The 26,938-nt window shown below is 46.9% G+C and overlaps 1 protein-coding gene and 1 long non-coding RNA gene across 9 annotated transcripts in view; one reads left to right on the forward strand and one right to left on the reverse strand.

Moving 5' to 3' along the window:
- Positions 1–562: 562 nt before the first annotated feature.
- Positions 563–23,405, reverse strand: LOC117199367 (uncharacterized). 4 transcript variants are annotated; one of them, XR_007470633.1, is made up of 4 exons: positions 19,642–23,405; positions 18,204–18,279; positions 17,302–17,427; positions 12,511–12,974 (listed from the first exon to the last, which is right to left on the reverse strand). It is a non-coding gene; the product is annotated as an uncharacterized LOC117199367 (long non-coding RNA). The 4 variants fall into 4 exon arrangements; XR_007470631.1 differs by lacking the exon at positions 12,511–12,974 and adding an exon at positions 563–2,277 and having other exon boundaries at positions 18,204–23,405; XR_007470632.1 differs by lacking the exon at positions 18,204–18,279.
- The window catches only part of TRAF3IP2 (TRAF3 interacting protein 2), a 40,576-nt gene continuing 29,502 nt past the window's right edge, over positions 15,865–26,938 (forward strand). Inside the window, exons 1-2 of one of the 5 annotated variants that reach the window (XM_033418634.2) lie at positions 16,025–16,169; positions 26,466–26,618. The gene's annotated coding sequence lies outside the window, so the exon portion shown is untranslated. Of the gene's footprint in view, positions 16,170–26,465; positions 26,619–26,938 lie in introns of all 5 variants that reach the window. The other 4 variants (XM_004264715.4, XM_033418637.2, XM_033418636.2 and 1 more) reach the window with 4 other exon arrangements.

Genomic DNA, 26,938 nt, shown 5'->3' on the forward strand with positions numbered 1-26,938 from the left:
GTCCCCAGGCTCACAACTGTTCCCATAGGCCAGCAGTCAAGAATTCCCTTCTCTGAGACGTGGTGAGGAACTCAGAGCTCTGTGGATTTCAGAGGTTTGGGCGAGAGGAAGGGGGGCAGCAGGAATTCTGCACAACGGTGTGCTTTAAATTCAGATGCTTAGGGCCTGTCATGTGCAATGCATCAACGATGAAAAATAAACACCCAGCAGAAGCTGGCTTGGAGTTGAGGCGAGTGCACAATAAATTTCAACTGGTTAAATTAATCGCTCACTGCTTGTTGTGAATATTAATCCCAGGGGGGGAGCTGGCTTCAACCCAATCAAAAGACAGGTGAAAACTGAGAACAGCAAAGCATTTGGGATCTTTAGAGGGAAGGCTTACCTGTGAGCCAGGCGTTGATGCTGAGTCCTAAAGAGAAGCAGAATCTGCAATAGAGCCCCGCCTGCTTCACAGGCACAGCTGTGCTGCAAGACCTGCCCACCTTGCCCTCAGCCCTCACCTGTCCCCTCGGGGGCTCCTCAGGGACTTGTATGAGAAAGGCCTGGCCTGAGGCTGTGCAAGATGAAAGAGCCAAGGCTTCTAATTTGGTGGGTTTTTTTATTGTAGTAAAATATACATGACATAAAATTTATCATTTTAACCATTTCCAGTTCGGTAGCATTAAGTACATTCACAGTGTTCTGCAACCATCACCACTACCAGTTTCCAGAATTTTTTCATCATCCCAAACAGAAACTCTGCACCCATTCAACAGGAGTTCCTCATTCTCCCCTCTCCCAGCCCCTGGTAACCTCTATTCTACTTTCTATCCCTATACATTTGAGTACTCTAGGCATCTCATATAAGTGGAATCATGTAATACTTGTTCTTTTATGTCTGGCTTATTTCACTTAGCATAATGTTTCCAAGGTTCATTTGTGTTGTAACGTGTATCGTACTTCATTCCTGTTTAAGGCTGAATAATATTCTGTTTTATGTCTGCACCACGTTTTGTGTATCCATTCATCCATGGAGGACATTTGGGCTCTTTTCACCTTTTGACCGCTATGAATAGTGCTACAATGAACATGGGTGAACAAATATCTGTTCAAGTCCCTGCTTTCAGTTCTTCTGGGTATATACCCCGATGTAGAATTGCTGGATCACATAGTAAGTCTATGTTTAACTTTTTGAGGAATCACCAGACTGTTTCCTAATAATGATCTCTTTTGTCGTTTAGGGAATAGAACTGATCTCCGTAGTAGCTGGCTGTTAATGGAATGACCTTGATAGGACATGGTTGGCTGTGAAAGGTGAGATCCCTTTCAGTGATCAGGAGAAAGGTTACCACCCAGACAAAGGAACTAGACGGTATTGGCCTGATAAAGTTGCAAGAATATTGTCTTCCCTGGGTGGTGCTGAGCCAGGGGTCTAAGACCCTGAAAGAACGGAGAGAAGTCTCTGTAGAGAGGGGACCAAGCTCTGCACCACCAGGGTCCGGGGTCCTAAGGTGAAAGATGACCAAGGAGATCTTTGCCAATGAAGCTAGCATGCCTCATAGTTGATTTTATTGAGAAATTGCTTACTTGGTCTGCCCTGGGCTGTAATTCCCCTCCATTGTCCCTAAACCTTCAGCTAAAATCTCTTATGTGCAAGGCCCTGCGAGCAAATGGGAGGGACAGAGAGGTGGGAGAGGGACTCTCCAAAGTTGGGGGAGATGGGCTGCACCCATGCTGAGTGGAAGCAGGAACTGAGTGTGGGGCACGTCAGAAATCCTACGGGAAATGAGGCGGGGACTGCAGCCACTTGGAGTAGAAATTAAAGGAAAAGACAATTGCAGACAAAGGGAAGACTTGGGGCTTTCCAGGTTATCCCGAGAATACCATGCCCTGGAGCAGAAGAACCAGAGCCACTGGAGGTGAAGCTCCAGCATCATATGTGGGCAGAATATTAGTGAATGTTCTAGCAGGCCAGAAACAGAGACTCGCCCTCTCGGAGCCAAGTTTCGGCAAAATGCACAGCCTGTGAAACAACTCTGTGGCTTTCAGGGAGCTGGGTGACACTGGGGCAGCTTAGTTTAGATCTAACTTCCCACTACCATGAGGAACATTCCCCGAACGAGTCACTCCGGGGCGATGCAGAGCAGGGACTGGCCTGGGAATGTGAACTTGCTCAGATGGAGATGCCTCACACGGAGACAGGACCTCATACCGGTCTGTCGCCTCAGTAAGGCCACCGTGGGTATCAGAACCCTGACTTTGATGATCAGATTGGGTCACCTCTGTCCAGAGATTCATCTGTAGAAACACAAGGGAGGTTTCTTTCATCAATACTGTAAACAACGAAAGACTTGTTATCATGAAATAGACCCACACTCTGTAGGAAGACTGAGGTGTCTTTTCATTCATCTCTAGTTACACTTTTACACAACAAACTAAAAGATTCACTACCATTTTAGTTCTGAAACGAGTCCTGTGTTTCTCTTAGCTGAAGGTCTGGGGATTAGAGCCCATGTGACTAAGGGGTTACCCTCCCGTCTCCTCAGTCTGGTCCCTCTTCTGCACGTCCTACCTTGTTCTCATCCCACACCGTCTGCTCCGTGCAGGTTGTTCACACCTGCATCAGAGCCTTTATCACTGAGTCTCAGGCTTTGCCAATACAGGAAAGGAAAACAAATGATACAAAAAATAAACCACTGTAGGTGCATGTCTGAATTCTAGAGATGGAGGGTGGGTGCACGGGGTGAGGAAGAGAGGAAGCAGAAGAAAAATGGCTTGATTGTTTAGGAAAACACCTGTTTGGTTATGAAAGGTGAGCCTCCTGGCAGGAGAACCGAAGTCGTCTGCGTAACGAGGTTGTAGGAATTAGGGGCTTCCCCCCAGGCATCAAGGGAGACTTGTGCCCCATTACCCATAACAGGGTAAAAGGGATCAGAATAGGCTCCAAAAATGGCTAAGGTCAGGGCTTAAGGAGAAAAGGAACTCCAGTGAGAAACTCTCCATGACAGGCAAAGCTGCGGGTCCTCAGAATAGCGATACCTCCCTCGGGCCTGCGCTGTAGAATTTTGCTGCTTAAATTGTGGTCCACAGAATAGCAGCATCAGTAGCGCCTAAGAGCTTGCTAGAAATGCAGAATCCCAGGCCCCAACCCAGACTTTACTGGACCAGAATCTGTCATTTCAAAGCTCCCCAGGCAATTTATATGTACACTAAATTTTCATAAGTGATGTTTTTAGAGCACTGGTCTGCAGCTTTGGCTGTGCATTGGAATTGCCCAGGAAACTTAAAAAAATACTGACAGCCCACCACCAGAACTCTCCGGTGATTCTAATATGTAGCAAAATCTGAGAACCACTGCCTTAGAGGGCTCAAATCTGGGCTTTTTCTGGCTGTGCCCCTGTGCGTGGTGGGAGGTGTCCATGGGCCAGGGGTGCACTGATAAACAGGCTATCCAGAAAAAAAAAAAAAGGTTGATTTGTAGATTGAAATGTTTGCCAGTTTCCACTCCCCCCACAGCACAGCTGATTTCAAGCTACCAGTGCAACGCCCTGAAAGTGGAGTTAGGAAGCGATGTTTTTTTTAATAAATTTACTTATTTGTTTTTGGCTGCATTGGGTCTTTGTTGCTGCATGTGGGCTTTCTCTAGTTGTGGCGAGCGGGGGCTACTCTTCCTTGCGGTGCGCGGGCTTCTCATTGCGGTGGCTTCTCTTGTCGTGGAGCATGGGCTCTAGGCGTGCGGGCTTCAGTAGTTGTGGTGCGCGGGCTCAGTAGTTGTGGCGCACGGGCGTAGCTGCTCCGCGACGTGTGGGATCTTTCCAGACCAGGGCTCGAACCCGTGTCCCCTGCATTGGCAGGCTGATTCTTAAGCACTGCGCCACCAGGGAAGTCCAGGAAGCAATGATTTGACTCTCAAGAACCTGTGCTAACCGGCACACCACTGCATGGGGCCAGTGGAGTGTGTCTACACCGAGTCTCTCCCCGTCCTTCAGGACCTTGGAGTACCCTGATGCTATGCAGGCCTCTTCCCAAAGAGGGTGGTTCAGAGTTTAAACATGGGCCACAGTGTTCACAGCTGAGGTCCCTCGTGTGCAGGATGTCGCTGGTGTTAGGAAGGGCATGGGAGAGAGGGTGAGAGTTGGGCCTCCAGTGCTTTCTTGCCCCATCCGTGTCAATGTAGGAGTGGGCCTGCCGAATAGGCATGCCCCATTTTGAGCTTGCAGCTCTTTCCTGAGCTCTGCTATGGCACGGTGGCCTTCTGTTATCACCACGCATCCCCGATCCCTAAGAACACGCTTAACATGCTGCTTTGGGCTTAGGTGTGCTTTGGGGAATCGGTGGGAAGACAGTGCTCCTGCACTGGGTGAGGGAAGGAGAGAGAGGACCCCACACGCGGGAGGCAAGAGGACTCGAAGGATCAGGAATTTAAGTGGGAATCCCCAGGAGGATATGACTCACCATCCACTCCCCAGGAGCCCTTGGAAATGTTGGGGAGGTACTGGACTTCCCACAGGGTGCAGGAGATGGACTTAAGGCATTTCGTTTATTTGTTAAAGGAAGGATGATTTCTAAAGTCTGGAGGACTTAGGACAAAGAGTCCAGAGCCTGGAGTTGGATTGCAAGGGTTAAATTCCCAGCTCCACCACGGACTAGCCTGTGGCCTTGGGGAAGTGGCTTAAGCTTCCATTTCCTACTCTGTTTCTACCTTGGGGAGTGTATCGGAAGCTAGTGTGCCCTCGGAAGGCAGAGAGTTGGGGCAGATCCGGGGCAGGAAGGGGTCAAGGAGGGCAGAGGGCCAGGTGGCAGTCACGCTGGGAGGCCGAGAGGGGGCAGCCAGTGAGGAGGTGAGACAGAACAGGCTGCAGCTTCTGTGAGAGGAGTCTCCCGGGAAGTTGATGCCCTGAAAGAAGGGCACCCAGAACCGATGAAGGGAAACGATTAATGAAAAAAGGTCAAAGACAAACATCACCTCCTTCCCAGGTTGTTAGCACCAGCCTTCTCCCTCTCACCCAAATGCCGAGTAACACTTCCTTTAAAATAGTCAAAGGGTGAGGACTTGAGCCCCACAAATTGCTGGAAACCCAGCCTCTCAAAGGACCTGAAAGCTCCCCAGAAGGCTGCCGTTTCTACCGTGTGTGTGTGTGTGTATGTGTGTGTGTGCGCGCGCACGTACGAGAGAGGGAGGTTGGCCAGTGCGTTGTGAGGGTCTCATGGCCTCAGCTTCCTTGTTAGCCTCAATGACTGTCAGGCAGGCTCTTCTTTGCTTGTATGTTTCCAACCCAGAACTAGGCCATCTTCAGGGAGTCCCAGCCAGCAGCTTCCTCTCTTAGACTAGCTTCCCTTCCTTCAGAGGACGTGCCCTCTCTCCTGGGGCCTGGCCCTATCCAGGAGTCCCCAAGAGGGGAAGAGCTTAGTATCCCATTCTGTTCCAAGGCCTGTCTTAGTCCTCAAATCCTTTCTATGGTTGAGCTCTTCTCAAGATGATTAATAAGCTTCAAGGAAAATCTATCCTCTACCTAAAGCTCTTGGGGGGAAAATGGTTTCAGATACAATTTTAGTGTGAAACTTCGAGTAAGACAATCAAATCAAAGCCCAATAGGAGTCTTGTACAACATTACATACCTAGGATATAGGTTCCGGTGTTATCAGGGACCCAGACTCCTTTCCTCTTGTTGCTCCCCCATCCTTGGGGTGTTGCTGTCACCACATGGTCCCCCAACAGCTCACCCCCACCACCAAATCCACGCTGTAGCCAATGAGAAGGGGAAGAAGGGAAGACATGCCCCTTTGCTCGAAGGGCATACGACACTTCTCATTTCTCTTGGATCAGAACCTAGTCCGCATGGCCATCCCTACTGACAGGAAGGCTGGGTAACAGAGTCTTTATTCTGGGGAGCCATTTGCCCAACAAAAGATTCTACTACTGGGCTTCCCTGGTGGCGCAGTGGTTGAGAGTCCGCCTGCAGATGCAGGGGACGCGGGTTCGTGCCCCGGTCCAGGAAGACCCCTCATGCCGCGGAGCGGCTGGGCCCGTGAGCAATGGCCGCTGAGCCTGCGCGTCTGGAGCCTGTGCTCCGCAACGGGAGAGGCCATAACGGTGAGAGGCCCGTGTACTGCAAAAAAAAAAAAAAAAAAAAAAAGATTCTACTACTATGGCAGAAGAAGAGAGTGAATGCCGGGGTTCACTCTGAGCCTCCGCTCAGACATCAACAACCCAAACTGGGTTGAGCTGCACCAAGCTTGGTCCAGTTCCCTGAGAGAGTGTCCTGGGGAAGGTGAAGAGCAAGTCAGCTTACCCTCCAGGAGCGCCGAGGTGAGCACTTAGAAGGTGCTCACATCATCACCATCTTCAGATAAGAGCAAGGTGCCCAGTGGGAAAAGACTATTTCCACAGAGAACAGAAAAGCCCAACAGGGACCTGAGGCTCTGCCCTCACTAATGAGAAGACCCACAGGCTCTCCTCTATGTCTAGACCCTGTGCCGAAGAGAAAGAGGGAGAAATGCCAAATGTTCAATAATTACCAAGGAGAGACAGAACTGAAGGAGACTGAATTACTCTCACTGGCAAGCATATGGTCCTTTCCCCACAATTTAGTGGAATGGGAGCTCACTAGGAGAGGTAGAATAGCTATAGAAAAAAAAGGTTGTGGAGGGACTTCCCTGGCAGTCCAGTGGTTAAGACCCTGTGCCTCCACTGCAGGGGATGTGGGTTCGATCCCTGATCAGGGAACTAAGATCCTGCATGCCACCGCGTAGCGTGGCCAAAAAAAAAAAACGGTTGTGGAGTTTTGGGGGTTTTGGTGTAATCTAAAAGTTAAAACTCTCTCTCTCTCTGTCTCTGTCTCTGTCTCTGTCTCTGTCTCTCTCTGTGACACACACACACACACACACACACACACACACACACACACACGAGTAAAATTTACCGGCCTATTGTTTTTAAGATGAAGTTCTAAGAGCATGTTTCTTACAGGTAGAACCACCGCTATCCCTGTTTATGCAATCTGCCAGCCAGGCAAAGCTGAAAGGGAAGATCTTTTAAATGAAAAGAATACATAATTTTTCTCCTGCCAGGAAGGTGTGAGCATCAAGGCAACAAGCTGAGCCAGTGAAGACAAGTCTGCTTGTAATACCTAAGCTTTCAGGTGGCCTGAGAGGTAAGGTGGTCACTCTGTTCCCAGAACAGAATGCAGAGCAGAGCAGGCAAAAGCCCTCAGGAGGTACGTGGTTGGGCCTTTGGTTTTTTTGTTTTTGTTTTTTGCGGTACGCGGGCCTCTCACTGTTGTGGCCTCTCCCGTTGTGGAGCACAGGCTCCGGACGCGCAGGCTCAGCGGCCATGGCTCACGGGCCCAGCCGCTCTGCAGCATGTGGGATCCTCCCGGACCGGGGCACGAACCCGTGTCCCCTGCATCGGCAGGCGGACTCTCAACCACTGCGCCACCAGGGAAGCCCGGGCCTTTGGTTTTTGCTCAACTGGATCTTCACATGTGTTTGGATTCTCTGATTTGCAGTAAATTCTCTAACATACAACACACCCTTATTTAATTGTTAGCATAAGAATGTCTTATTGCTGCATACGAATATTTTAATGTCATCTACTATTTTGTTGAGTTTTGTTCCTTTACAGTATTGACCGATAACTGACTCTTGGTATACTAATTGAATTATGCATTTATTTGATAGTTATTATTATAATACTAGCTAATATTTATCGAGCACAATGCCAGACACTGCACAGAGGTCATTTTATCTAATCTTCCATAACAATCTCGGGGCTGCGGTACGCAGTTATGCAGTTGGTGCCCGGCTGAGAAGGCAAAATCAGCCCTGGTCCCCCACCCACCAAGCCCTGTGCTGGGGCAGAGGTCTCATGCCCCTGGAGGAAAGGAGATGTCTTCTTTACACAAAGGCAACAGCCAGAATCAGTGCATTGGGAGCCTTGATCACCAATGAAAGAGAGACCTTATGTCTCCCATTATCCAGATTAAGAATCCGCGGTACAAAGAGGTTAAGAACTTCCCTAAGGTCACATGGCTGGCAGGAGGTGGTCGAGAGACTAGTCCAGCAGCCAGACTTGCAGCCCAGGCTCTCAACCCGGATGCTGTTGGTGTAGTGTCTTCCCCACCCCCGGGAATGCTCAGTCTTAGGTTGTGAGTGCCCAGAAGACAAGCATTTGTGTCCACATGAGTTGCCTTGGGTTCTACGCAACACGCTACATCAGTGAGCAGATGAGATGCATTCTTGACACTAAAGGAATGATTGCTCAGCTCTTTGGGCAGAAATCTCCAGCTACTGCAGCCAGCTGCTTTAGACTGGAATTTCACGATGTAACAGAAAGAGAAGAGGCATTGAGAACTGTCAGGGAAACAACACCCTGAGGAAATCAACCCTCTAGGTTCTGACAACAAACAAAAGTTTGGAGTCTGGAGGTCAGGCAGCCCAGTTTGCTCAGTGGGGAAAGCTTAACGAGAACTGTCCACCTACCTCCCTCGCACCCATACGTCACATCTTTGTGGAGCCTTGTAAGATCAGTCTGTCCATAAAATATATCTGCCTTCTAACTTTGCACCCAAATTCCCCCCATTTAATGCATTTCTCTGGGTTATAGTTGTCCTACCTGCCACCAGCACCCTCCAGTTCCTTCCTGCTTGTTCCCTGATGCCTGAAATTCCTTGAACATGGAACAAAGGGTTTCATTTCATAGAGAGTGATGAAGCTTAAAATGCAAGCGCCCCTCAGAGAGGTAGCACAATGATTTAAATTCACACCGTGTAGCTGAGGTATAAATGAGGGATCAGGTTTTTTTCTGAGAGGACCTTTAGATGAGGGAAAGGCAGAAGAGAGAATAAGGATACCAGAAAAACTGGTGCTGGAGAAAGGACAGTCTAGAGAGGGTAAAGGGCACAGGAAGGAGGTGAATCTGTGTGGCCTCAGCATATGTCCGCACCCACCTTGAGCCCCCGGTGGGTACTGGGCAGCCCGGTGCAGGGGAGAGGCGTGGCTTTCTTAGGGAGTCAGCTCTGGTCTGAAACCCAGCTGTGCAGCCCTAACAAGCTGCCTGACTTCTGTGCACCTTAATTTCCTCACCTGTAAAACGAGGGAAATAAAACCCACCATGCAGGCCTGCTTTGGGGACTATTTTATTTTAATTGTGATGAAATCACATAACATAAAATTTACCATCCTCACCACTTTTAAGTGTACAGTTCAGTGGCATTAAGTAGATTCACATTGTTACGTAACCAGCACCACTATTTATTTCCAGAACTCTTTTCATCTTGCAAAACTGAAACTCTATACCCATTAAGCAATAATTCTGCGTTCCTGCCTCTTCTCAGTCTTTGACAGCCACCATTCTACTTTGTCTCTATGAATTTGACTGCTCTAGGTGCCTCAGCTAAGTGGAATCATACAGTACTTGTCCTTTTATGACTGACTTATTTCACTTAGAATAATGTCCTCCAGGTTCATCCCTGTCATAGTACATGTCAGAATTTCCTTCCTTTTATAAGGCTGATTAATATTCCATTGTATGTGTATACCACATTTTGTTTATCCATCCGTCCATCGATGGACACGTGGGTTGCCTCCTACCTTGGCTGTCGTGTATAATGCTACTATGAACATGGTGTACAGATTTCTCTTCAAGACTCTCTTTTCTTGAGGGTTTCTTTGAGACCCTCAGTTCTTCTGGGTATATACCCAGAAATGGAATTATTGGGTCCTATGGTAATTCTATTTTTAATTTTTTGAGAAATCGCCACACTATTTTTCACACAGGCTGCACCACTTCACATTCCACCAATGGTGCACGTGGATTCCAGTTTCTCCACATTCTCCCTGACACTTGTTATTTTCTCATTTTTAATAGTAACTATCCTAATTTGTTTTAATTGAAGTATAGTTGATTTTCAATATTGTGTTTCAGGTATACAGCAAAGTGATTTGGTTATGCATGTATATGTATACATATATTCTTTTTTTCTATTCTTTTCCATTATAGTTTATTACAAGATATTCAGTATAGTTCCCTGTGCTATACAGTAAGTCCTTGTTGTTTATTTATTTTATATATGGTAGTGTGCATCCGTTAATCCCATACTCCCAATTTATCCCTCCCCACCCTTCCCCTTCAGTAACCATAAGTCTTGTCTTGATGTCCATGAGTCTGTTTCTGTTTTGTAAATAAGTTCTTCTGTATCATATTTTAGATTCCACATATAAGTGATATCACATGATATTTGTCTTTGACTTATTCACTTAGTATGATAATCTCTAGGTCCATCCATGTTGTTGCAAATGGCATTAGTTTAGTCTTTTTTATGGCTGAGTAATATTCCATTGTATATATGTACCACATCTTCTTTATCCATTCATCTGTTAATGGACACTTAGCTTGCTTCCATGTCTTGGCTATTGTAAGCACTGTTATGCTTACACTGTTATGCTTACAAGTGCTGTTATGAACATTGGGGTGCATGTATCTTTTCAAATTAGTTTTCATCTTTTCCAGATATATGCCCAGGAGTGAGATTGCTGGATCATATGGTAACTCTCCTTTTAGTTTTTGTTTATTTATTTATTTATGGCTACATTGGGTCTTTGTTGCTGTGCATGGGCCTTCTCTAGTTGCAGTGAGTGGGGGCTACTCTTCGTTGTGGTGCGTGGGCTTCTCATTGCGGTGGCTTCTCTTGTTGCGGAGCACGGGCTCTAGGTGCATGGGCTTCAGTAGTTGTGGCTCGTGGGCTCAGTAGTTGTGGCTCACAGGCTTTAGAGCACAGGCTCAGTAGTTGTGGCGCATGGGCTTAGTTGCTCTGCAGCATGTGGGATCTTCGTGAACTAGGGCTTGAACCTGTGTCCCCTGCATTGGCAGGCGGATCCTTAACCACTGCACCACCAGGGAAGTCCCTATTTTTAGTTTTTTTAAGGAACCTCCATACTGTTCTCCATAGTGACTGTACCAATTTACATTCCCACCAACAGTGTAGGAGGGTTCCCTTTTCTCCACACCCTCTCCAGCATTTATTATTTATAGACTTTTTTTTTTTTTTTTTTTTTTTTGCGGGACGCGGGCCTCTTACTGTTGTGGCCTCTCCCGTTGAGGAGCACAGGCTCTGGACGCGCAGGCTCAGCGGCCATGGCTCACGGGCCCAGCCGCTCCGCGGCATGTGGAATCTTCTCGGACCGGGGCACGAACCCGTGTCCCCTGCATCGGCAGGCGGACTCTCAACCACTGCGCCACCAGGGAAGCCTATTTATAGACTTTTTAAGGATGGCCATTCTGACCCATGTGAGGTGACACCTCATTGTAGTTTTGATTTGCATTTTTCTAATAATTAGCGATTTGAGCATCTTTTCATGTGCCTGTTGGCCATCTGTATGTCTCCTTTGGAGAAATGTTTATTTAGTTCTTCTGCCCTAACCATCCTAATTTTTAAATATAACCTGAATAAAGCTGCCCATATACATGTCCAAAAGTCAAGCAAATGAGTACAGAGAAGACTTGGAGAATAACATGGGATTATTTGTCACAGACTTTCTTGAAGGCAGAGGATCCCTCCTGCTCTCTCACTACTACACTGTGTCTCCTCCACCTCCTCTGTGGGGCTCGTGCTACTTTCTCATCATCCCTTTCCAAACGTTCCTCTCTCGTCTGACTTGCCCTGCTGTGTTCAGCCTCCACAGGAAGTAGAATCTGGTCTCAATGTGCTTTTCCCTCTTGGAAAGCAGCTGTCTGGAATTCTGGTGAATAAAATTTTCCACTCCATTATACAGATAATGAAAATCACCTGACATATAGTAGATAATAAATGGTAGCTAATCTTCTGGTACCTATCTCAAAGGGGTACTGTGAACAGTTAAGTGCGTAAATAAATGCACACGAAGTTCTTAGAACACTTAAGCGCTGAGGTTAGCTGTTATTATTGTACTGGTGGTAATGGGGAGCTCAGTCTGTTAGGATTTAATCCCTTTGTAGCAAGAGATGCTGCCAACAACTTTGGGTCCAGTTGACCACTCTGAGGAAGGTCACCTTGGAGCAGATAATCTTTGGCCTTTCCAGAACTTTAAAGTGTTCCCCTTTAAGTATGCAAATGTAAGGTGAATAGACGCCATCGCCCTGGGGTAATGGAATGACAGAGCTTTTGTAGCTTGACAGAAGCTGCTGTTCCCAATATACCCTTTGTAGGGGAAGGAGATGAATAAATCTGTACGGGGCTCAAGGAACCTCTTGAAAAGAAAAAGATTGAGAGGTAATCCTTTCCACGTGAGAGTTTGTGTTTCCAGGACCCCTTTGCTAGATTCGTGAGGTCCTGACTGAGTCAGCTGACAGAACAGGAAACAGTTCTAGCGGGCAACTCGCCTAGAAGGAGGGCCACCTGGACGGTGGGGCAGCATCCCGGGGCTCAGCGGGTGGCGGGATGGGGGCGGTGAGAAGGGTGGTGATGGGTTCTGGCTTCTGCCTGTGTCTGGCTGACCCTCTGGACTAGAAGCAGCCCACCAAAGCAGTGGAAAAGTAACCAGTGGCTCTACGGCTTTGTCTAGTGGCTAGTTTATTTCGAACCGCCTGTATCTCCACAGTTTTTGCTTCTGAAAGAGACACAAGAACATGTTGAGAATCTTACAATTTGCCTGCCTAGCACCCAGTGCACGTCTGGAATAAGGCAAGGCTCACTAAAGGTTGTGGGACTGGAGTTAGCCAGAAGGGCAGGACCAGGCACTGGGAGCCTGGGCATTTCTTCTCTTCCTGCCTAGGTTCCAGCAGTGACGCCAGAACTGAGTTATGGGGAGAGTTAGCCAACACCAGGGACCCTTTGGGTGAAGACCATCCTCCGGGAAATGCAGGACAGGAGTTTTCTTCTCTTCCTCATGGTGTGTCATAGTTTCACTCTGCCATTTCAGCACTTAGAATCATAGCATTTAAAAATGGAAACTCAAGGCTTGTCCAAGGAATGAATCTTTTCCTTTTTTCTTTTTTCCTTTCTTTCCATCTATTAAAGCTGTAGAATGACAAGTTCTGAGCATTAGGTCCAAACGGTTTTGTTTACAGATGTGGGGAAAGCTGACCTTTATGGAATTATGCCTTTTGCAAGAATACTGAGCCACTCTAGAATCTGGCAAACACAAATCCTCCCCTCCTAGACTTTTAACTAGAGGGAGAGGGCTGGCCCAGCTCTTGACTGCCCTGTTATGCACACAGCAGCCTTCCCCATATGTAAACACTGCACTTTGGGAACCGGCACAGTCTCAGCCCCACCCTTTTATTGCCTACACCTTTCCCCACCCACATTAAGCGTTGTTGTCAAGAATTGTGCAAAGAAAACAAGTTATGTGGGCTCCATCCAAGCACGTAAGGAAGGACAGACTACAGCAGGGCAACAAAGGAACGGGAGGAAACATCCCCACCTAGAAATGAGACAGTTCAGGAATCCTTCTCCACAGACTATCTGGCTGACCCTGGAGAGGTTACTGTAAGTCTTGAGCGTCAGATTCTTCAAAGGTAAAGTGGGAATGACAGTAGTAAGTGCATCTCACAGGACTGTTTGCAGGATTAAATGCTCTGGCAAGTAGTATATGGTAGGTCCTCAGTGAAGAGTTCCTCTCCTGGGACTTCCCTGGTGGTCCAGGGGGTGAGACTGCATGCTCCCAATGCAGGGGGCCAGGGTTCGATCCCTGGTCGGGGAACTAGATCCTGCACGCACGCCGCAACTGAAGATCCCGCGTGCCGTGACTAAGACCCGGTGCAACCAAACTAAATGAATACATAAATAAATAAGAAATATTTTTTTAAATAAGAGTTCGTCTCCTGTGATGTCAGCTAAAAGCGTGTGTGTATTAGCCTGAGAACACCAGGGGGTACTGCTGGGGGCCGGAGGTGTTCATTTCCTAGGCTCTCTGACACTTTCCCTGTCATCCATATTTCACTGTAACTGCCTCAGGCATGTTCAGATGGAAGTTTCTTGTGTTCAGGACACCCTCTCTAAACAGTTTACATCCTCAGGCCGCTTTTCAGTGGGGCCCCAGCAAGGGCTCCTAGGTAGGAACCATTAACTCCTTCCCCCAAGTGCTGCCTTTCTGCTCGGGATAAACTGAGATGGGAGGAAGGCCCAGCTACCAGCAATTAAAAGCAGCACTGCAACACTTGGTATCTCCCCACAGAGCCCTTAGGCTCACATCTGGGGAAACAGTTGGTGGGAGAATTGGAAAAAAAGATTCCTCTTGTTCTTCCTGGTGGGTTGTATTCCAAAGGCAGTACTTGACAGAAGCATCTTTCAGGCTTTTCCCAATCCATTTAAGGGCATCTAAGAGAAATGAAAAGTATCTTCACCCTGCCCTTTCTTTGATCTCCCTCTTTTTTCCTCCTCTTGTCATTCTTCTTGTCTTTTCTATTCTCATCTCCTAATACTGATAGCTTTTTCAAAGTATCCTGGTACCAACTGCTCCACATGCAAAAAAATGCTATTTTCCCCAAACTAAAAAAAGATTATTATAATAATAATTTTGAGGCAGAAAGCTCAAGGCCAAGATAATAAGTACAATTTTTAAATCTTTTTTTAAATGAATGAAGTACTACACACTTGTTGGAAAAGGAATCCAACATATGTATACTATACATACACATATGTACAGTATACATATTTTATATCAATACTATAAATAGGATAAAAGCCCTCTGTTCTGACCCATTCCCCTCAATCCTTTTCCCCAGAGGTGATCACCACTTAACAGTCTGGTATGCATTCTTCCAGACATTTCTGTCATTTTTGGTCGTTTAGCAGATATGTAGTACTTGCCAACTATGTTCTGGGCAGAGTGATAGGTGTTGGAACCAATGGTGAATAAACATAAATAAATAAATAAATAAATAAATAAATATATATATATATATATATACACACACACATGTATTTGTTATATCTATTGGCAAAAATGAGATTATGTTTCTCAATGAATAATATCTCAGAGCCACTTTTCCTTGTATGTGGAAATAAATATATACATAAATAAATATTTATGGTTTTTAACAGCTGTGTAGTATTCCACTGTAAGGATACACCAAAATGTATACACCCTGTATATGTCGTTTTAAAAACAAGCAGCATTCCCTCTGCTTGCAGAACATAGAGCAACCTGCTCCACATGGCTCACTTGAACAGAACCTGGTGGTCTGGATAGGGACGTTCTGGGGCCCATCCCCTGCTCGAGGGTAGAGGGGTGGCCAGCCGAGTGGGCTGACCCTGGGGACTCAGCAGGCAGGCAGAGCGTCCAGGAACACAGTGCGCCTGCCCAGCACCCAGCTGGCCAGTGGGTAACTGAGTTCACACCCGGGTCCCTCTGACTCCAGAGCTGCGGCCAACACAGCTCCCATTACAGTCTGCCGTCCTGGTCATCCTGTTTCTAGCATCTCCTTTGGCAATAAACTCTGTAGGCACTGATTAAGCAAGGAGAAGGAAAGGCAAGGAAATAAACTTGAGTACGTGAAAAATGCAGCCAGAGGAGGGCTGTGTGTGTGTGTCAGGGGCGGGGGGTGGTTCTCAAAACTAGTCACTTTTCCATGCGTGTGGATGGGGCAGGGTGTGTGCGGGGGCGTGTGTGCGTGTGTGTGTGCACGTTTGTGTGTGTAGGGGGATGGACAGTGAGTCCTCCCTTTGTGATTAAGAGCAGCAAATGCAGTTAGAGACAGTAAGAAGTTTCTGCTTCATACTCCTCCCCACGATCTGCCCCCAGTTTCCTCCTCTGGAGCTGCTAATGAATAACCGATCTTAACACCCAAGTTCAATCCCCTCCCCAGGCACCGTCTCAGGCCAGGGTACCAGGACAACGACAACGCTGAGGTCCAGGGCAGTGGGAACATTCCTCAGCAGTTACTTAGCTGGGTGGTTAAAAAAGAAAAATGCAGCCTAATTGGCCAGTGGCCTTTTCTAGTGAATGAAGGAGGTTTCTGTTTTAAGAAATAAAGTGACTTCTCAGCGGCTGTTGATTCACTGCCCACAGGGAGATTTTTGAGCCCAGGCTTCCTAGCCTCGGTAGAAATTTGCATACAACTTCCACTTCCTGCTTCGGAGCCTGTTCCGGCTTTACCTGGGCCGGGAGAGGGTGGAGGGAGGCCCGGAGCGACCCAAGGTGGAGTGTCCCAAGAAGGAGAGAGCGCGATCACCCCGTGGCCCGGTCTGTTTGTCCGTGGTGGCTCTAAGGTAAGTTGTTCAGAGTTGTCACCTGCCGCGCCTTACTTCTTTTTGACCTGTTTCCCAAAACAGTTTTCTCCTTTACTGAAATGTGCTGCCTTACTTTCCTCCACCCGGCTCTCCCCACCTTTCGTTTGTTTGTGTACAGAGAGACCAGCTTGGGCTGGGAAAATGACAGCTACGTTTCTGCTGTGAGAAAATGCTGGTGGTTTAGTATTTCAGACGGGCGAGCGAAGATTAACTCTTTGAGGAGTGGAGACACACACACACGCCTGTGTTTGAGTACTTAGTGTCCCCACAAGTTTCGATTAAGAAGACAAGCCCCATTCTCCAGGGAGGGAGCCGGGGATGGCACAGATTAAGGAATTGGCTTCCAGCCTCAGACACGTCAGTGGCAGAGTTGGAGGGAGAACTCCCAAGTTCTCTGGATCCCTTTTTCACTCGGGGGAAGAAAAATCAACACCACGTTCTTGGGCCAGGAAGTTCATCTCCGCTCTGTGCTGGCTGTGGCGCCCTGTCAGCTCCTCTCCCACAGCCCTCCACCCTCCCAAATGGCCCAGACATCTGCTGGCACGGACAGTAGGCCTGAGCCTTTAGGGAAAACCAGGGCAGAAGTGCTATTATTTGATCTTAGAAGCTAATCGAGCGTCCTATGACTTTCAAGTTCAAGATGATTTCTTAGCATAGGGGGATATTTTTTAGTGAACGGGGGAAAAAGAGACCAAATAAATAATAAAAGCAGAGGACAAGAAACTTGGTTTCAAGTTCTCACTCCACTCCTTGCTGGCTCTGTGACTTATGCAATTTACTTTGGTTTCCCTAGGCCTGGATTTCTTCATCAATAAAATGTGTGTGGGGTGGTGAGCTAACAAGATTATGTCGAAATTCTAACGAAATAAGGCTGGGGTGATGGGAATCCCAGAGGGGTAGCTATAATGGGTGGTCTTAGAAGAGTGCGTTTTGTTTACTGATTACTCAAATACATTCATCTCACCTCTTGCCACTAAGAGATAGTTAGTCCCTGGAGGAAAAGGACTCCTTTCTTAATCCTTCTCTACCCTCTAGCACTCAGTATACTATCAAGCACCTTGTAGGCACTCGGGTTTCTTCCATATAAGCTGCTCTGATTTGTTTCACTTACCTGCTCTCGAGGCAACAGGTGAAGCCATAGCCTGGGTAAGAGGCTGAGAGCAGCGGCGGTGTGGTGTGCTGGGCTGCCACGTGGCTCTGCAGGAGGCTGCCTGGAATTTAGGTGTCATTCTTGGCTCTAGTTAAATAGGAGAAAGCAGGGGGTTTCTTGAATTAATTTATGTCCCATTTGGGTTACCCAGGAAGAACCAGTCCGTGCACTTGCCCACAGAGTCAGGGCAGGCCCGAGAGCTGGCAGACGAGCCTGGCTCCAGAAGGCTACGTTACTGACTTAGCAGGAGCTGGAAACCACTCCTTGGCTAGACCAGTCACTGTGTGTGGGGCCTTTAATGGGGGGTGAAGGGAAGCTGTGAAGCACGTCTAGATACCACGTAAGGGTGATGACTAGGATCAGACGCGTTATTTGATGACCGACACACAGAATCCTTAAGCTTTTCAAAAAAAATCCTTATTGTTTCTTTTGAGCTGTTACTCTCCCTCCATACAGTTCAAACAGGCCCTGACTGTGTGGGATGGGCTGACTCACGGCTTCCGGTATTGCTCAGCTGTTTCTGTGGAATATCAAGGCCCTGGTATGGCCCCTGTCATGTTTTTAGATGGCTCTCTCTATCACCCTGGGTTGGGAGGACAGGAATTTCAAGATGTTTCACCTGTGATGAGTTACTGATTTTTTTTTTTCTTTTCAAATAACATGCACCACTATCTGAAATCAGGCTGTTATTTGCTGCCAGCCTAGCTTTGATCCAGAAAGGCCACCCACAGTCATTCCTCATCTGGTGTCATTTGTGATGAGGTGGCACTTGACAGAAGCCCCTGCTCTGCTCCGTGCCTGGGGTGGGCTGACTAGGAGTGAAAGCATGTTGGGGAGCAGACTTTTAACTCGGGGGTACTCACTTTGGGAGGGTGCAAAGATGGAAAATATGTAAGCCTGCTTCTCTCAAGATTAAGGTGTTAGGGATTTTCAAATGCTCTGAAAATAAGAGAAGAAGGCAGTCATAGTTGCACGAATTCAGAATCATAGTTGCAGGCACTCAGAAAGATCGATTAGGCGGGTAGTTTGTCTAAATTAAATCTACGTTTAGAAGAATCGAAATCTCAGAAATATCCTGAATTCTAATCATTTTTCTGCTACAGGAAAATTTAGATTAGCCTTTCAAAACACATATGCATTGCGGGCAACTGCTGCAGGGAAAACAAAAAAGAGCACAGACGAGCCATATTAAACTTTAAGTTCCTTTCAGATCCAACGAAATGACCCCTAATGTTTGATCACAGTTCCTTATCAAAACAACCCTGCAGGCCTTCCGTGAGAAAGCATCTGAGGATTAAAATCAAGAAGCTCTCCCTTTGGGCCTCTCCTGTTTCTCCTAGTGCATTGTCACCGAGATATTTTTAGTTCCTGAAACCCAGGCTGTCCTTCTCCCTCGGACATTTGACATTCTTTGCGTCTCTTGCCCAGCAGGCCTCCTACTCGCCCACATGTGCTTCGATGCCTGAGTGTTAAGCTCACCCTGTGCCTCTGTGTGTGTGTGTGTGTGTGTGTGTGTGTGTGTGTGTGTGTGTGCGCGCATGTGTACAGATGTGTACACAAACCTTCCTGGGGACCAGAAGTTGTAAATTGGCTGAGGGAGGAAGGTGGGCTTTCATCCCCTCGTGATTCGCAGAGCTGAGCCAGTTTGGCGTGGTTCCCTGGTAAAGCAGCTGAGATCAAGCTATTCAGGACTGACTGGAGCCCCCGGCCTGCTTGACCCCCTTCTTTCATCCTGAAGACGCAGGCTGGCTGGGGTCTGGGCAGCTCCCTGAGCGCTAATGGAAACCTGGCCCTTCCCCACCTCACTGTTTTCCTGCGCTCATGGTTCCAGTGTTTTTCCTCCTTCCTCTCCCAGGCGGGGTCCCAGGTCTCCCTCCCACCTCCGATTTCCCTTCCTCCTCCTCTGTGCTGTCTGCCCAGATTCTTCCCAGTTCAGCAGCTTACCTGTAACACTTTTGCCTTTTGCCTGCATTGATTCTTTCCCTTCCCTTCCAACTGTAATACGTAAAAATCACAGTTTAAACAAGCCTCTCTCCTCCACCAATAAAGGACGAGTTTTTTAAACTTTTCCTTCAAGGTTTCCCACTCTCGTTTCTTCTCTTCCATTTTCCTTTCTTCCTTTCTATCCCTTCTCCTCCCTCTGCCGATTTTTTTTCCTTTCTGCCCCTTCTTTTCCTCACTCTGGGGTCTGGACTGAATTAAGAATCACGAACGTGTGTTTAGAGAAACCTTATCTGAAACAAAACAAACAAACAAGAGAACCCATGGGCTGGTTTGAGGTTGTTCTCTAAACGTTTTTACCAGCTTCCAGCGTGGTGGAGTCAGTCCTTTCCCATTAGCCCCGTCATTGAGTTGAGCAGCTCAGAGGAGTTGCAGAGCAAACTTCCGCACATCAGGTCGGGTCACGCTGCACCGCCTTCAGCCTGCTGTGAGCTGTACTGTGCAGGGTATGAACAAGGGCCAGTAAATGTTCCCTTGTCTCCAGGGCTCACCACTGCTTCCAATCCTCTGGCAAACCAAATGGAAGAACTTCTCTGTCTGGGAAATTCTGCAAGTAAACTTGGAAATATTTCCTCACTGGAATTTGAACCTGAGCCACACAGTTCACTCAAAACCAACTTCCACTAAGCAAACCAATGTTGGGAGAGTTTGCATGCGTTGGGGCAGTAAACAAAGAACATTAATGAGTTTAAAGATTTTTTTTAAATCCCAAATTTTTGGACAGTTATGAAAAAAATTACTCCCTGGAGAATGAAGTAAGACCTTGAGAATCTGTGACTGCAAGGATCTGGTCCAAAGTGCATCTGAGGATCTTCCTAGCTGTAAATTTATATATTTATTAATATGTCCACCTGAAATATTCATGCTGTGTGTCTCTAGGACCCTTCAACCCTATTGTTGACCCAAAGAATGCTTTTTTAAAAAAATCCAAGCAGTTGGTAACAGCAAGCCTTGATCATTTAGGAGCTGGTAATGTGGTTTATTACTTACTCAGGCTGCTCACTCCTGCCCTTCCTCTGTTTCTTGCTCTGCTATTTGTCTTCTTCCAGGGACATAACACCTTCATTAAATCCCATCCATCCTTGCCTCAGAGGCGTCCCCTGGAAGATATCCCCTCTCTAGATGCATCGCCAGTTATCCTCACCCTTTGTTTGTGCTCTGTCAACAAGTTTTCAATTTACTTTGAGTTCAGTTTATGATTAAAATTTAATGAGATCCAATCAAGTGCTTTTCTCAAATCAAGATGCCTCTGCAGTCTCATGCACATCCTCTATTGTTGTGGCATGAAGGAAAGCCATCACAGGTTTCCAGCCTGGCCATTCTTCATAAAACACAGGTGGCATGTATCCACGCCTCCTTCAGGGTGAATGGTTCTGAAACCTATCTATTCCAGGAGCTTCTAGGGTTTACTCAGCTCCTGCCATCCCCTTTCTCCCCTCCCCCACATCGCTGTACAAGTCAGTGCCCCCAGCTGACAATCAGGTGGGTTCAGTGCCCAGGCTCTGGTGCTGAACTGCTTGGATCTGAACACTAGCTAGGCTACTTACTGGCCCTGCGGCGTTGGGAAAGTTACTTACCCTCCCTGTGTTCAGTTTTCCCATTCCTAAAACGGGGCTGACGACAGTACCTACAAATAGGGTGGCTGAGAGGATAAGTTAATACATGTAAAACACTTGGAACAGTATTTGACACATAGTAAACATTTAACAAATATTAACAATTATTGTTAACAAAGGGTAAGGTTTCTTAAGTATATCCATTTCATTAGGTTTATATTGATTTATCAGCATAAACTATATCAGAGCTTGATAAACTACAACTGTCGAGCCAAAGGTGGCCTATGGTCTGTTTCTGTACCTGCCTATTGCTAAGAATTTATATTTTTAAAGGGTTGTTTAAGAACAAACAAACTAACTGAAAAGCAGGGTATGAGACAGAGACGGTATGTGGTCCACAAATGTGAACTATTTACTATCCGGTTCTTTACAGAAAAGGTTTGCCAGTGCCTGATCTATGTGGTTTAATGGAAAGAGGTAGGAGATCTATAGGCTAGAATTGGCGGTGACTTTGGAGAAGCTATTTAATGTGCCCACAGCTCTGTACAATAGGAATGGTGAAGTGAAACCACGTACCTCACCTGGGACCCAGCTGTTTTAAGGACCAGATGAGATGACGTATATCGAATCTGCCAGAAATACACATGTTGGTTAAAAAGATATGGTCTCCATACATTCGGTTCATATAATAGGTTTAGCGTCCAGGTATAAAACAAGTGAACATTGTTTAGAAAACAGTTCTAAAGCCAAATCACTTGTTGTTGTAAAAATAACAAAATAGCCATTGTTTTGGGAGAGCTTGATATGGGCCAGGCCCTACAGTCAGCACTTTATTTACACCTTCTTCTTTTACCCTCCTATGGGGCAAATGCTGTCATTTTACAGATGAGAAAAATGAGGCCCAGAGAAGTTAAGTAATTTTCTCAAGGTCACACGTCTAATCGTGCAGCTAGCAGAGAAAGAATTTAATCATGGGGAGATTGAATCTAGAGCCTGTGCATTTAAGTCCTGCATATTTTCCACATCCTAGAAATATGTATTTATTCAGGGTAAGCCCGTCTGGATGGCAGAAGCCACAGTTAACTGTGAACGTGGACATCATATCTGTGAATATGTGCCCTGAGAGAGACTTGTGCCCTATGCACACCAGGATGGGGTCTAAGAGACCTGCAGAAAGCGAGGCGGGTGTGGTGGGAGGAAAAGAAGCTTTGGGATGAGCGATGAGATAAGAAAGGTAGTGCTGCGAAGACTGATAGGCTCTGTTTCGAGAAACTAATAATTTAAGGCAGAATGTGCTGGAGGAAAGAAAGGTTGCTGGGAACAGACATGAGCAAAGACTTGGAGGCAGCAAAAGAGAGAGAAAGAGAATGAATGGGAAATTCTGTGAATGGGACACCAGGGAGCATTGTCACAGGGGATGTCAAAACTACTGATGTCTGGATAAGGTCTTATCTGCAAAGCCAGGCTACGCGGGAAGGGTAGGGGGCAGAAAGGAAGCGAGAGAGGCTGGGACAGAAAAACTGACAGATTTGAAGAAAGATGCTGGTCAGAATCTAGGAGCTGGAACCACAGCTCACAGTCCAAAGGGCAGTGAGATTCCAGAGAAAGAAAACTGCTGTCTCTTGGGTCAGATCAGAGTAAGAACCAGGCTCACATACACCACGGTTTCACCTGGTTGTGTGGCCCTGGGACTAGCCCTCCATTCCTAGCTTGCGCCACCCCAGTCCCACCCACTCCTACCATGGACAAATGTCCCCATCCTCTGCTGAACGGTCTTTTGTATTTTATGGGACGGTTCACTCTCTCCTGGGTGGTCTCAGCAGTGCCTCGCTCACATTGATTCTTAATCTTTGTGAACATCAGAATCACTGGGGGAGCGTCTCCTTTTCCTTTTTTATCTTTTAAGTAGATATACAGGCACTTGGTACAAAACTTAAAAGGTAAAAAATGCTCTGAAAAGCAAGTCCCTCCCCTGCCCCTGTTCCCAGTCACCCAGCTCCCTTCCCAGAGGCATCCTCTGTTCCAGCTTTCGGATGTGATGGTGTGGGCATATGCAATCTCAGATCGTACAAAGGGTAGTGTACTCTACACACGGTTCTGCTCTTTCCTTTTTTAACTTCACAGTAAATCTTGGAGATGGTTCCACATCAGTTCACACAGCACTTCCTCAGTCTTTTCAAAAAGATGCAGTGTTCATTGTAAGGCTGGACCATAGTTTGAAAAAGCAGAGCCTTTTTGGACGCGTGGCTTGTTTGTAGTCTTTGCTGTTACAAACATTGCTGCATTGCCTATCCTCATAGCCTCTTCGTTTTAAATAATATGTGCATATCTCTGTAGAGGAAATTCTTGGAAATGAAATTACTAGGTCAAAGGACATAAGATCTTAAAATTCTGATAGTTATGGCCAAATTGTACAGATTACACTCCCCTTGGCAAAATATGAGAGAACCTATTTACCTGTGGGACTTAAACAGCAAAAAAAGGGAGCCCTGGCCCCGCCTCAGAATCTCTAGGGAGAGGCCACAACAGTGAGAGGCCCGTGTACCACAAAAAAAAAAAAAAAGACCAAAAAGTAAAACTGTCATTTCCGACCCAAGCCACTGATCTGCCCAAGGCCCTCTGATGTGGCATCGGTGTGTAGTTTTTCTCTGTGACACCCTCAGGAGGGTGGCAGGGTTTTTCTGTCAGTTCTGGCCCGGGGTCTAGGGCTGGAGGGACCCTCGTGGTGACTGCAGGCCTGCCCCACCCTCTGCTGTTCTTCGCGAAGCTCTGAGGATGCAGGAGGAGACCAGCCGCTTTCCTGTCTGAAGCAGAACAGATGTCCCAGCACACCGGGTGGTGGACTCACTGTTATTCTGCCAGTGAGGGTTCAGGTCAACCCTGCTGTGGGGGGGTGGGACCTCTTCAGGCATGGCCCAGGCCCGCCTCGGGGCCTGACACTTAGTGGAACTTAATACATATTTGAGAGGAAGAGAGGAAGAGGGAAGGGTATAATTTCAAGAACTCTGAAATCCTCCCTGCCACCTTTCATGAGCCTGAGATCCTCACTGTCAGGGATCCTTCCAGCTACATGGATCTATCTCCTCTCTGAAACAGGCATCAATCATTCATTCATTCAACAAATATTTATTGAGCACCTACTATGTACCAGGTATAGTTCTAGATGCTGGGTATACAGCTGTGAACAGAAGAGTCAAAAATCATGCCCTCATGAAATTTACATTCTGGGGAAGGGGGGAGACAATAAACAAGGAATGTACTAGATATTTGTATTTATAACATACATTTTATAGTATATATAGTGGTGATAACTGCTACAGAGAATGATAAAGCAGGGAAGGGAGACAGAGAATGCAAGAAGCATGTAAAAATTTTAGAGGGTGACCAGGGAGCCCTCACTGAGAAAGCAAGAGCTGAGTAAAGACCTAAAAAAGAAAGGAATCAAGCCATGCAGATATGTAGGGGAAGAGTGTTCCAAGAAGGCACAGCAAGTGCAAAGGCCCTGAGGTAGGGCCTTTGATTTCCTGTATTAGTTGTCTTCCTTGAGCTGGATCACAAGCAACTTGAAGGTAGGAATAATGTTTTATGTCTTAAGAAATAATTTTGTTTACCTTTCACAATATACCCTCTTGTACCTTTTGAGTTTTGTGTCACTTGTAGGTATTACCATTTGTAAAAAAATTTTAACTGAGCTTATGCCTCAGAAGAGGGGGTACACAGCACAGAGTTGGACACATAGTAAGGTTCAGTAATCATTTGCTGTTTGAATATTTGTACAAATTTGAAACATCAGAGTTCATTTTGTTTTTTAAAGATTACTAATCCCATAGCTTTCCTGAAAGGTTGTTCACTGCCATGCCGGGTTTATTCACTATCATCCGAGGAACCGTCTGTTCATTTTCAGACCAATGTCAACGCTAGAATTCCCACCCTAGGATGGACCTCAGATTCCCAGTCACTGACCGCACTCCGGAGATGACCACATTTGTCACCCTTTTTATTAGCTTCCTCCAAGTCCTTGAAGGTTCCTCAGCTAGAAGAGAATTTGCAACTTTTTAGATTTAATTTAAGTTTTTTAGGGAAGCACTTCTAAAGTATTCACATTTGAAGACCCAGGGAGAATATAAACAATTGTACCTGAAGTGTGGAAAATGAATATGAATTGCATACCAAGAAATAGCTAACAGCATTCAGTTCTCTTGCTGGCTGGCTCACTGGCTGCCACTCTTACCCCGACCCCCCACCCCGATCCCCTCCCCCATTCAGCTGTGGGCCCACAGATGCTTGCAGGAGATTACGCGACACTCAGCCAGCGCTTTGGAAAATACTTCTGTTTCCTGACCGGCTGAAGAGCATGTTGTATGGCATATCCAATTTCATAGCTATAGAAAAATTGTAAGAAAGAAAGGAAAACAATGGTGAACATTTTAAAATACTCAGTAGTTGAAATATGTGTGTTTTGGGTAGGTCTCATCAATTGAAATCAGTTGAAATTTGTGTGTTTTTACAGGGTCTAAGCAATTTAGGTGATGAGGTCTATCGTCTGCAGAGTCAAGGGGCAGGAAGTACACCCAGCCTAGACAGCAGCCTAGAAAAGAGCCAGCCCGGGGCAGGGGACACCAAGGCAAGGAGGGAGGGCCCGCCGGGACTTGGAGCCTGAGGGAATTTTCTGTTGTGCCAGAAAATAATACAAAGGTTGTTTGCAGCAGATGGGTAAGTCTGATACCCAGTGAGAGTCAGAGAAGTGTTAGAGGGCATTCATTTGGCACGGAGTGCAGGGCAGATTGAGGTCTCTTTCTATAGGCCAGGAAGATAAATTTGGTGGGAAACTACTGATCCCACTTCTGCTCTTTGGGGCAGCATTTTTTTTTTTTTTTTTTGCGGTACGCAGGCCTCTCACTGTTGTGGCCTCTCCCCTTGCGGAGCACAGGCTCCGGACGCACAGGCTCAGCGGCCACGGCTCACGGGCCCAGCCGCTCCGCGGCATGTGGGATCTTCCCGGACCAGGGCACGAACCCGCGTCCCCTGCATCGGCAGGCGGACCCTCAACCACTGCACCACCAGGGAAGCCCTGGGGCAGCATTGTAAAATGTGTGCTGTCTTCTTGCCATTGGGTTGGGTACTGGGCACGAGAGAAGGGGAATTCATAATTTTCCAATTTGTCTTAGCACAATAACTGATGGGCATCGTGCCTTTGGGCACAGTAAGCCCTCAGTGAGTGTTCGTGGTTGAAATTCTACATGGATAAAATAGGAATTTAAAAATCCACACACCCCCGCCCCGCACCACCCCTTCTCCCTGTATGGCACTTGAGGTGTGCTATGTACGAGGCCTGCACGGAACAGGCGGCCAGGATTTTTCTTTTCACTTCCTCGCTCCCACTCTCCCTGCTCTGGAGCCTTCTGCAGGCCTCCCGTCATCACCCTGTGACATCTTTTCCGTGACCTGCCTCCTTGCTTCCCCTGGAGCCTAAGCATTGTGGGACATCATCTCAACCAATCTTCTGATGAGGGGAGGCGAATTTTCTTTCTCATTCCGTTATGTTGATTGAGAGTTCTGTTTTTATAGGTAAAACCAATATTACCTGGACCGTGGGCTAACTGCTCTGTGGGCTAAAGGCTAGTTGAGCGAGCCTTGTCCGTGCAGCTACTACATCACAGGCCAGATGGTCATGCAGGCATCGTGCAAGAGGGAATTAAGCCCTCCAAATGACCTATAGTTGTAAGTGGAAAATGTCACTATGACCTTTTTTCCAGTGCTTTTTAAACTCAGGCTTTAAAAATCTTTTTCTTAAATTGGGCAATAGTCACAGGGGGCAAAAGTTTAAAACTTCAGAAGGTAAAAACTTTCCCCCTCCCCCCCCAGCTTAGCTCCATTCTCAAAGGCAACCAGTGCGCCAGTGTCTTGTGTGTCCTCCATCCACGTTTTATACATGTGCAAGCAGCTGTGCTCACACACACACACATTCCCCTCTCTTTATTTTTTCACACCAAATAGCAGCATCGTATACACATTGGTCTGCACCTTGCTTTTCTTTAATC

This window comes from Orcinus orca, chromosome 12 (genome assembly GCF_937001465.1).
Source record: "Orcinus orca chromosome 12, mOrcOrc1.1, whole genome shotgun sequence".
Lineage (NCBI taxonomy): Eukaryota > Metazoa > Chordata > Mammalia > Artiodactyla > Delphinidae > Orcinus > Orcinus orca.